General features: G+C 41.3%; 1 protein-coding gene across 1 annotated transcript in view; it reads right to left on the bottom strand.

Annotated features, from left to right (window-relative positions):
- The window catches only part of XPR1 (xenotropic and polytropic retrovirus receptor 1), a 115,918-nt gene that overhangs the window by 93,078 nt on the left and 9,875 nt on the right, over positions 1 to 12,965 (bottom strand). The window lies entirely within an intron of this gene.

Consider the following 12,965-nt stretch of genomic DNA (forward strand, 5'->3'; position numbering starts at 1 on the left):
TCTTCCTCCTCGGCTCCCCAGCAGTTGCACACAATCCAAGTTCAAACTCTTGCACTAACGTTGTACGGAATATACAAGCATCTTCAGTTACTGGACACTAAATTAGCTATCAAAAAAATATAAAGGAAATATTGTAGTCTATAAAAGCAAGATACAGCCAAACTCAAAGTCAGCTTGTCAAAGAATCAGACACCAACTCCTATTTCAGTCATAAAATTCCTCGCTAAGCAGTAAGGAGAAAGGTTGAATAAAAATGAAATGACACAAGAACGCTATTAAACAAAATCTGCCATTAAAAATGATCCGATATCACAAATGCTACTTGTACTTTGTGAATGCAACCAATTTGACAGGAACAGTAACTGGAAACAGATTGTAGTTGACACACTGACGTATTTCTACTCTTGATTTAACAGGAAAGTCTTCAATTTTTACTGGTTTCCTAACTTGAAATAAAATAACAATGAAAGAGAAGAGACAAGAACCTCACTGCCCACAAAGAAGAGGTCACAGCTAATAGCAGCTGGTTTAGTTCTTCAGCTGTCTCTTTCTGGACAGAGACAGCCAGCACTTCAGCAGATTGAATTCCTAAACCACTAGACCAAAGTTTGTGCTATTCATTTATTTTATTATTAACAGAACACAGAAACTTCAAGACTTGCATGAGTTTCAACTTAACCTAGGAAAATGAGGTTTTTGCAAATCATTTTAAATTCACATCCATAGATTGATTGTAAATGAATGACAAATGAAAATGCTTAAGAACATGAAAAAATGTATTTGCTCTAAAAGCTATTTCTTTTTACATTAAGAAGATTATATTGGCTGATAACAAATACTTACTATACATACAGGTACACTTTGGATGAATAAAAAGCGGTATTAGAGAGAAAGCAAAAAGACTGCCTTTGAATATAGCTACCTAAACAGGTGAGAACTGGTAAATTATAAAACCAGAAACACATGGGGAGAAGAGACACAACCTCACTGCCTACCTATAGCACAAAAGGCAATTGTAATCTGTAACATATTGCTAGCTTTATATACTTCTCCATTTCTGGGATAAATATACTGCTTAATAAAACAGACGTAACAGTCTCCATGCAGGTTTTACATTCAGACTATTAATACACATGTGCAAAACAAAATCCCTCTTTTCTTTATAAGAAAAGTGTTCTGAAAACCCACATCCACAGAGGATGCCCTGTATTTCTTATGGCTAGGTGAAGATAAACTTTGCACTGCATATGGAACTATATGCAATACACCTTTTGGTTAAAAATAACCCAGTTGTTTGGGCTTTGAAATGCAAGAGTAAATATTCCAACAGAATGAACAACACTTCTGTTAAAAACAAAAAACAAAACCACACAAATTATTCACATTATCCTGTTGACAACAAAGAGCCCATCAGTTCAGGTAGGCCTGCTTCAGAACTGCCATTTATCCCCCCTCGCCAGTTTAGTTCCACAGCAGCAGCATAATCCTCCCGCTTTGATCAGCTGCAAAACTACTTGTTTTAAACAGACAGATGCGCAGAGCAGTCAAATTCTGCAGTCCGTGATCTTCTTGCAGACTCCCCAGCCTGGAAGTGAGCAACAAGCAGCAAGTAACAGAGCTGGATTCCTTAACTAAAGATCAAGAATATTTGTAAATAAATATATGTACAGAATGCTTATTAAATAGGCCACTTTTTATTGGGATCCGAACAGATAATTTCTCCCACACACTGAAAGAAAGCACAGAAGATTAATTTAAGGTCGGTGGGCAGACGCAGTGCACCGCAGAGCTACGTAACCAGAGAGCAGATGCTGCCTCCTCTCTTCCGCCTCTTCTCAGAAACAGCCACGGTCTTTGCAACCGAACTATGAACTTTCCTCTCCATCAACAAATAATTCCACCAAGCGTGTCGTACAAGAGAGGCACCGGATAAAACCCAGTCAACTCGCTCTCCGATGGCATGCTCCCTGCTTTGTTTAGGTTTCAAATAGCCATTTGAGCCTTTGTTTTCAGTTCAAATATCCTCTTGTCATGCTCCAACATGGAAAACTGAAGATCTAGATAAATTAACTTTCCAACAAAGATCAGTGCAACATTATGCAAAACAGCAAGAATTAGTGCTGTGTAATCCAGAAGCTGCAAGTGCAAAACAACTGCGCTCACTTCTGACACAGCAGAAGTGAAGTCTAACTAAAAATCAGAAGTAGGACTTAGTATTAAAAACTCTTACCAATGTAAGTCTTGAAAGATTAAAAACAGAACAGCATGACCAAATGATGACCCAAACCAAATCTGAATCCATAAATAAGACTCAAACACTTTAAACAGAGAAGTTGCCAACTCTGACCACACACAACACAACACTCAAGCAACTAAGCATAGTACTTCAAGCACTTCCTCATTTTTGCTGATTTCTGTAAATGAACTTAAAAATTAAAAACACAGAGAATGACAAAACGGCAGGTCTCAAGCAGTCTAAGGCATATTGGCTTAGCCTAGCCAAAGGGCTGGAAAAAGTAAACATAAGAATGGGAAGAGAATTCACAGTGGCAGTTTTCTCCATTCCATTAGAGCTAAATATTTTCATCTGAAAAAAAATTAATTGAAATGATACCATCTCTTTTGGATTACAGTTACAAGCTACTCCTAAAAGATTAAAACCTGTATTGACATCAGGCAATATTCTGAGAGGTTTGGGGTTTACTTCCTCTGTGTAAAAATCTCACGACAGCAGAACCACACAAAGACTGTAAGGTCTGATGGGTATTTGCAAGAGAACTCAAGGATGCTGTGGTATTTGACACTATGTCTAAGCTTCTTCCCCTCTATTTTTTTTTTTTAAATTAGAATATTTCAAGTGGGATCTCCTGTAATTGGTATAAAGGGATTATACAGCAACATTACAGCACCAGAAACTGAACACTTCCATTCCCTAGACTATGCTTTGACAAAAAGACCATTTTCAAACTCCAACATGATTTTGCTGAAGTAATTGCAAAATATTCAGAGAAGAGAGCGCAAATATAAAGTGCAGTTTCATGTAAACCCCAGCTTCTTGCAATATTCAGAATAACCCTCCCTGCAATATTTTAATTTTGCACTTCCAGCACAATTCAGTATAGGAGTTCATAAAAATCAAGCCTTTGTGTACCAGAAAGTTAAGGCAAACTAGAAGCTAGTATTTGGAAAGCTTTGGCATCAAGATTCTGTATTCAAAAAAAAAAAATCATTCAAAAGCCTGCAGTATCAACCATAATCTTGAGGTTCTTGTGCCATTTCCCCTCACTACAGCAGAGAATCACTCATTTATCTGCTATTGCACATGGTGTTTGTCCAGCAAAGGTAACAGAAAAATTGACACAGAGACACTGACAACAGAAAAATACAGCTAGGAGCCATAACAGCAGCTCTACAAAGGATCAGTGTAGGTGGCAGTTATGATGGGGAAGTTCATAAGGCAGGAAGAGAATACCCACACTAGCCTTTTTTACCCACTCTAAAGTATAAAACGGTGCACATAAGTGAAAATCTCAAACAGACATTGATCTAGTTATGTACGAAAGAGCACACAATGTCATATTTTCTCTTCCGTACTTGATAGGTAAAGCTTCCAAACATCTTAAAAGATAATTATCATACATGAGACCAGCCACTACAAGCCACATGCTACAGTTGAACACTAACAAGAAAGGAAAAAAACAAAAGAAAATGAGAATTGTTGCCAAGGATAGGAAGGTGATGGAACAGAAACATCTCTTCCCAAACTCACCCCATTGTCACCCATATACCTCAATAACCATGAAATCACTCCTGAAATGGATGGAGGATGGCAAACCCCTCTGGCATACCCTGCTTACCACATAAATAGGATTCAGTAAAATTGCCTCGCGTGTAGGAGACTGGGGAGTTGCCACGATTAAGGTCTGCTGCCTTTGGTTTCAAAGAGCCAGTTAACACATTTTTATGCAGGTTAGGTAAAGAGACCAAAGCCTTTAAGCACACACTATAAAGCACTCATGTTACTACTGAAATACCAAACTAAAGGATTTGGCAACTTAGCCTTACTATATTAGCAGGGGTGGTGGGAACCTTCTCAGCTGACAAGGGTTCCTGCATCAGCAATTCCTGACTGACAGCTGGGCTGTACCAGCCTCCCTCTCCATGTCCCCAGGGAAATGAATTCCATGTCTGATGACTAATTCATTACTCGGATTTGTGCTTAGGCAAGTCCAAGCCCAGATCACGCACCTTCCAAGGCTGAATTCCTCCTCAGCCGGAAAGCTAGCGGGTGCACATCTGCTCCATCTAGAACATTGCATTAGCATGCAGCCACATCAACCCAGCTCAATCAGCTGAGAACAAAGGCCAGCATTGAATCTGTAGGAGCTGGCTGAAAGCAGAAGAAACTGAAAGGGAAATTGGTACAGATCAATTCTAGCTGAGCAGCATTTGGATTTCTAAAACTGGAGGGGCAGATTTGAAAGCTCTTTTGTCAGTACCTTTGGAGCCTTTGAGACTCAAGCTCAAAGTCCTATTTAACACTGACAGCAGCAAACTCATCTTCCACTGTGAGAAGACATGGGTGCAGCTAACACCAGAGCCAAAGACACCAGCTGGGGAAGAACAGTGTCCACATGTACACAGAAGCGTGAGCCAGGAACCAAAAGCAGCCTGGCAAGCTCCGCTCCGCGCTGCAGCCCCTCCGAGAGCCGGGGGCCGAGCCCTGACCCAGCTCCTGGCAGGCTGGCTGCACACAGATGAACCTGTTCACCTTTTCCCTTCGCTATCCTTCTTGGTCCTTCAGTTTCTGAGGCTTCACCATAAAGATGACATCTGCTGAAGAGAACAGTACTAAAGCTGTGGCAGGCTCCCCATTGCTGATGTATTGCTAAAAGTCACACCTGATGCAGGGTATTTTTGCAGGATCTGAAGTGCTCACCAGAAACAGCAGTCACCTTACAGTCAGGATCATTACAGCAGATGGGGCCGATCAGGTGTGGCAAACCCTACAAGCTTGGCATCCTGTCTCTAACCTCCCTGCCTCCAACTGCTCAAAATTTCATTCACAATCCATATTTGACCAACTTACCCTGTGAAACATGAACTTTTAATAAACAAGTCTTACCGACATCCTACTAATTAAAACTATACCATAAATGAACATTGTGTGTTAAGAGCATCACCTGCAGCACCTGAAACCCACAAATGCAGCTTCTATATACACAATTATCACTTGTGGGCACTGACATTAACCCAGTTCGATCACAAAAAAGCAAAAGGCATTCTGACTTTTCTTTTTCCTTTACCCTCTCTGGGAAGCCTTCTTGTCTCTAGGCAATTCAGTGAATTGTAACCTCCCAAAGGTTTCAAAAGGACACAGAACTTCCAAGAAATGTTTTCCTGCACCTGTGTTTACCAAGGTCTGAGCAGAATCAAGCCTTGACCCAGGCTTCTAATGGAGAATTGTGTTCTCCCGTGGCTGAGCAGGGCAGAAACTGAACCTTTGCCTTGGATTGCCGCAGAGCTCAAGAACTACTTGGCATATACGAAAGACTATGAAGTAACATGGAATGCCGTATCAGGCTCTCAGATTATTTATTTCCTTGCTTTCCAATTGCTACTTCTGATTAGAGAAGACAAAGGCATACCAAAACACTGAAGTACAAGCCAAATTCCATCAACCTATTTACAGAATTTACCTTATAGGTACATCAGCCAATCCTGCTCATTATTACCCCATTTTACTGCATTGCCTGTGACTCACTCCTACAGCTGTGCTCATAAGGGAGTTGCCTTTAAAAAGCATACCTAGATTCACAGATTAGCAGCCACACTGTAAATGCAGCCGATGCCCTGACACACAGCATTAAAAATACAAAGAACAAATTCATATAAATGATCAATCAGCTAGAATAGGAAACAATGAGAAAAAAGAATGGGGATTTAGACCAATGATGCCCATTTTTCCCTATAGCTGACACATTATGGGCCTGACAACTAGACAGGCTAGTCGGTACTGAACTGCTCCGTCTCAGCAGAAGCGAGGAGCTCAGCAGAGCTGTCCTGGAGAGCTGCGCAGGGACAGGACACCACTGAAGGCGGTACCAGAATAGCAGCCTTGGCCACATGTCAGAACAAGTCTGCAACTGTGGGACAAGATAGATCCCAAGTTAACAGCTCACTCACGCTGATCTTTTCAGCTTCTCTGCACTTTGCCCCACAAATACATTAGGAGCATTTATAAAAGCATGCTAAGCAATTACAGTAAAAATAAAACCAAGATTATAAACACAGTCTGGATGCCAAATTTGCCTCTTTTTGCTATTGAGAGCTCACATTTCAGCATGTAAAAAATTCTCACACGCCCCAAAATGTGTGCCTGGAGCTATATAGCACATGCAAAATAAATTGCATTTATATTGGTATGTTATGGCATGCAATTTCCCTCTTCCCAATCACACTGCCTGCCTCTCTTGTTAAGTCAAATAGCCTGTCAGCTTCTCATCAGGAAGTAGAAATTGGTTTTCCATCTCGTAGGAGATAAACAAGGCTTCCCCCTCTGCAGAGGGGAAGTTGACCTGCTGAGTGCACAATGCAAGAGCCAGTGCCCGCAAACGCGCAGGCTGGGGTGTGCTCACCCGTGGGCTTTGCATGGTCCCAGTGGCACTCTGTGCCCACTGCAATGCCGGTCACCTTCCTGGACAGAGCAATAACTACTTTAAAAAGTAGATTTCTGTATTTTCACACAGTTTTCTCTGTGATTTTTAGCTGAACATACACAACACTGACTCACAGTGCTGCTGCACTACAACTAAGGAACCTTAGGTACTCTTGCTGTACCATGCGTTAGTAATATATCCTTTCTACCTCTCTGCGGTTTTCTTGAAGCTACACCCCTTCTCAGTTCACAGGGGAACAGAACCATAGGATTGGACTTTTACATCTAGGCTGTACTACTTCAGGGGAAAAGGGTTACCACACTCAACAAAAGTAGCATAAAACAATCTAAAATACATTTATTAACTAAATGGCCATATAATAAATGGGATAAAATATATTTTTGAACTAAGTTTTTTTGAACTGTGGCTTTGTAAAACTAAGGTGCTGTAATTTTGCAGTTTTACACTGTAACTAAAGTTAAAGATTATGTATTTACAAAAATCATAATTACTTTTTAAAATGAATTCATTATCTACTTTTACTAAAAAAGGGTCAAGCTGCAAGGCTACAGATACGCTGTAAACAAAACAGGTGAAATAAGCAACTAGCCTTCATTTTTACTTCAGGAATCAGGAAAAAGAAACATGACCAGGAGTGGGTTGACTTTTCACCACATCCTTGCTAATTTTAAAATTACTTAATCAAAGAGACAGACCTTCTCATGTTCAGAGACCATTACTGTGATAGTCACTGCATGGTGTGGCCTCACAGCAGATTAAGGTAACACAACTGAAAGGACTGCTCTAGCAGGAGGGTGCCCAGGGACAGCCTTTGCTCCTCCACTGCATCACGCAGAGACATCAGGACTCCATGGGGTATTGGCAGGTTGGCCATTTTTCTAAGGCATCTTACAAGCAGCTACGAGGTAGAAGAATGAGATTTCCTTCCAGGGATATTCTGCTCATTCCCTTGCCCACAGCATGCATTTTTAAAGAGACAGAGAAACCAATCAAATTTAATTCATATTGCATTATTCACCAAGTAGCTATAGTCTCATCCAAAATCTTAATTGTCTAATAATTCAAATCACCTATTTCAAATACAGCTCCAAAGGAATGACTAGAAACCCTGAGGCTGCCTCCTACACACACACTAAATCTTGCTGTTAAGATGTCTAGTGCAGTCTTTTTTTGAAACAAACCAATAAATACTGGCCTCTTGTATATAAATGTGCAGTGCTTCTTCATGTCTACAGCCAAAACGCTGTTTGATGTTTTGCTGTTGTCTCAGGAGTGCTTCGTTGAAGGCACGGCTGTCTGTCAATCTTCCAGCTTTGTGAATCTTTTTCTACTTTCCAGCCTCAAGTTTTGACCACTAACATGAAACCTGGCACATACTAGTTAAATTACGAGCACAGTTAATTCCTCTAACCACTAAAAAGGTAACAGACTGGCATTTTTAAATTACTGGAAAGCAAATGCAGGAAGGAAAAAGAGAAAAAGAAGCCACAGTTGAGCATTTCTGATGTTGCTGTTACCCTACATACATCATTAAGGAATCATCTACAGCCCTCCTGCAGCTGGACTGATAAGCAGTTTGCAGACTTGCAAAAGAAACCTGCCTCTATGTGCAGCCCTTTCACATGGGCCAGCCTTGACTACCAGGTCCAGCTTTCACTATTACCTCCTGAGCTACATACAGCTCTTCAATTATCCTGGGTTTAATAGCTCTTAATACTCAATACCAAAGGATGCTTAAGTAAAGAAAAAAAGGGTACAGAACAAAATTACAAAGCAATTAACTGCCCATCCCTAAGCCTTGAACCTATACTGTTTGGTACACTTAGGACTCAAGTTCTTCACCCAATGTGAATGCCTCAACCCTCTTTGAGCTGCTGAGGAAGTTACCCAGAACACATCAGAAGACAGAGGAAAAGGAAAAAAGGCTTGCTCAGCAACAACACGAGCTTCCCAGCTTGTGCACACAGATGAAGCAGCACATCAGCCCAGGAGCTGACAATGGAGTAAATGGAAAGTGTGAGAAAGTCCAGTGTTTCCACCAACCACAATCACAAGCTTCCTTCAGAAAGAAGCAGTAATCTACACAATCAACCTGCTAAACAACTTCCCACCACAACCCTCTTTGCTACCCTGCATGGTCCCACCAGGTCTCCCACTAGGTCTCCCAGCCTAGAGAGCACCAGGGTTACTCTCCCACAGACTTTCTGGAGCAAGTAGTTTCTAACAACTGAAAGAGTTCACAGCCAGGTGCAAAAATACAAACTTGCAGCCCACAGGAACCAGCAGCTGCGCGCAGGCCAGGACCCTCAGCACACCAGCCCCCAGGGGCAGCAGCAAGGGCTGCTCCCTGCTGCCAAGACAGTGCTGAACATACTCCAATACCACAACTTGAGAACTTGTGGCCTATGTGACAGTAATAAAATCAAAACTTATATTGGCCAGTTGTCTGCACTATCAACAAGTTACTCTCAATCATTCCCACTCTGTACCTTACCTGACCTTTATTTCACACCCACATACACTAATTAATGGTTAAGCAGAATTCAATGGTCCTCAACACCTCTGAGGAAGTTACTATATCAAGAGCATAGGTGGGTCTGCATTACTCTGAATGAACAGAAAGTGGCATGCGTTGGTACAAAGCAAGCACTGCGGTCAGTCTCAATGCTGACTTGCTGTGAACACTGTACTGCTTTTGACAGCAAAATGACTTTTACATGAGGACACAGTACTCTACATTTTCATATAGGCATCTGTGCTCCAAATATTTTGGTGATCATCCAGCTGTTCTCTCACACTACTCTGCACCCTACTCCAACTATATGCACTGTTTACCTTTCAAATTTTATTGCCCTAGGGTAAGAGAAACCAGACATCACCTCCTTCTCTAAATGCTAATATGCAGCCAGGTCCTCCTGTCCACTATTTGCACACTCTGGAAGCTAACATTTTCAACAAGCCCAGTAACCTATTTTTCTGTAGCTAGTCCAATACTTAGCATCAGGTCTCCAACTGAGAAGAGGACTGTCATGGGATTATGGAGTTTTTTGAGTTTACAGACTAGTTATAAATACGGAGGCCTCCAGACTGAATTACAACCTGCACAGAATCAAGGACCAGCATCTAGGGTGTAGGACACCAACCTTCAGTCACATGCATCCTTCAGAAGGACACCAATCCCCATGTCCTTTATGGGTGTGCAACAACATAGTGAAATAGAGACAAAGCATTAATCTGCTTGTGGCTGCTTCACGGTAGTTGATGTGAAGCAGTTCTGTTGAAGACTCCCTCAAGCATTCCCATGTAAACAAAACCTCAGCCCACTACAAAGTAAGCTTATGCAATTGGAAATAAATGTTTATTTTGAAATAAAAAGAAGACATCTGTATATATACACACAAACCATAAGCTTTTGATCAACCCTACAAAGCATGTCTGCATATAACAAATGAAAATTGTCAGCCTCATAACTTCCTTTGGAAAAAAAGAATGTGATTTCCCACACCCTGCTTATTCACTAAGATTACTTATCACCTTAAAGAATGCTATTTTATTTATTTAGTAACAGAAATAAATCCAAACTACAGATTTGTAGCTGTCAGTTAACATGGTAAGTGCATTACAAATGAAAGCAGAAACAAGGGTGTAACCACATAGGACACACTGCCAGTACACACCCTCAGGATGTCCCAAACTTGCACCTCTTGCTTTTCTAACCCAGTGCAAGTAAATAGGTGACCATACAGATTACAAGTATCAGCAGAGGATCTCCATTACCACTAAAGCTTTTCCCCTACCAATCAAATGTTGTTTTAACGTCACCTACTAATTTTGGGTTTGAATTCTATCTCAAAGCATCCCTACTCCCCACTCCTGCACTGTTACAAAATTCCAGCCCCACACAGCTCTTCGACAAGCAGTGATCTTCGTTCAAAAGGTGTGACTGGAATTCAGGATTGGGGTTAAGCGGAATAAATAATCTCCATAATAAGAGGATACAACAGAACGCTCTTGTACCATCTGATATTACAACAACAATGTTTGTTTACACAAGTATTAAAGGGAGGTTAAATTTCAATATCTGAAAGACAAATATTCTAGGAAATAATATTTAGAGTGGACCCTGTCCATTCGAGCAGATAATCAGAATGAATAATTTACAGCCACGCTTTCATCTCCTCTGCAGCTGAGAAGAGCTGCATCGTAAGGAGCTTGGGGAGATGCCGACACATCTGCTCACCAAGTGGAATAATCAGGAGGACTCCAAGCAACAGTGGTCCAGTAACCCGTTTTACTTAGGTGACAAATGGGACAGGAAGCATTGGGAGGAACAAGGAACGCAAAAAAAATCAACATGCTCATGGTGAGGTCAGTATTTCATGCTTTTGTGATACTACACATTCTGCCTCAGAGATAACAAGCGCTACGCTAGATTTTCACCTCTAAATTGTCACAGCTTCTTCCTAAAGGTAGCTCAGGGTCAAGGAAGGGTGCCTGCTCACACTGACCTTGTATGCAGGCCTTCCTGCTGTGCCACGAGGACTCAGAAGCTGAGAATAACATCATGACAGCATCAATTCTTCCAGATTGCTCCAGTAACAGTAAGCAGCATGTAACAAACAGCTAACAAAGCAAACACACATCAAAGAATTCTCCAGAAATTCAAGCAAGTCCCATCATACAGCTGGGAATCAAGCATCATTTGATACTTTTCCAATGATGTGTATGAGACTGAATTAAGAGACTAAACACTAATTTTGTACAGATGTTGCTCAGGTGGAAGGATGGTGCAGTTTCATCAGGGGAAAGCCTTGTAAAAAGATTTTAAGAATCTGGAAGAATAACACTGGCATAAAGAAAACCATTGTTACAAAGTAGGCAGACAAGGAGAAAAAAATCGTATCTTTGAACAGATTAAAGAAATCTATGTGTACAGCTATCAGCTACCAAGAGAGACATGCAGTCTGGTATAACTCTCATGAAATACAGGGATCCAAAGCACCCAGCAACAGTGTCAGGGGACAGCTATATACCTTCTCCTCCTATCATTTTGCCTTGACAGGTTTTTTGTTTAACATCACAGTCTGTGTTTGTTACCTGAAAATAGGAACAAGCCGATGGACACAGGTATGATTCAATGTAGCACAATGAGAAGGGTCACCATATAACTAGATAACCAGCAGAGTAAAAACTGCACAATTTAGATCCAAGATCCTCTTCCCAGCAACACTTTGTCCACTAAAATAGCACTAGGACCATCAGTCGCAGAGCTTGAGAGTCATTCTGAAGTTAGCTTTGTTTACCTAAATACCATTCCAATGAAAGCTATGGATTAATGGTTCCCCTATTACCTGCCTTGCCTATTACTTACAACATGCCTTGGTTGGGTAGCACCTTTTGTTTGTTTGTTTGTTTCCAAAATGCTTCCAGCATACTACTAAGCAATACAAAGCATTTCTGTATGTATACAAATTTTACCAACTGATACGGTAAGCAGCCTGCGGCAGAAGTCTAAGAAACTCATTCACAAGTCCTGAATTACACATCCAGCCAAGCAGAATGAAAACTAGGAATAGCCTCAGCTTTGGCATACAAAACTCCCTTTTCTTCAGTCCAGTATATTAACCGAAGATTAGCTTTACAATACATGTAAGGTAAATCAAAACCAACTGTGCACATCTACAGTGTGTCTGTGATCAACAAGATCAATTAGAAAATGGATTTTAGTTAGACCAGTCTAAAATGAGACTACATTAGGCTCATACTGGGAAGCTGGGTTTCAGTAGCACACTCCTGTAGTTTCTGTGCTAAGCTCAAAATAACACAGAAGTATCCATCACAAAAATCCATATTAAACTGAAAGCATGCAGGCCAACAGGCAGCCCCTGACAACAGCTGCTACATCCCCCCAAAGTTCAAGGAACTTGCTCAATCTCCTCTGATCGGGACTAGAGCAGTGTTTTGGGCACAGTTTGTATGCAGTCACACACTAACCCTGGCCTAAGGCTTCTATGAACAAAGGCAGAAGGCTTAAAGGAGAAGAAAGCAAGCAACACAAAAGGGGTGGAGAAATACCTAGTCTTGACCCATTTCCAGTACAAGCCTTTCCTAAAGCTGCAGCTCATGGAAAGACATCCGCCTTCCCTCTGTCACCTCGGCACTCCTATGGGCAATGGCAGAAGAATCCACCGGCTCAAGCAGACCTGCCAATACAGGCAGCTCAGCACAAATAGCCTGGCCCCATCCTGAGCCATGCGCAATTTTCAGAGAGGAACCCAGAGACTA

Source organism: Ciconia boyciana, chromosome 7 (assembly GCF_034638445.1).
Source record: "Ciconia boyciana chromosome 7, ASM3463844v1, whole genome shotgun sequence".
NCBI classification, from domain to species: domain Eukaryota; kingdom Metazoa; phylum Chordata; class Aves; order Ciconiiformes; family Ciconiidae; genus Ciconia; species Ciconia boyciana.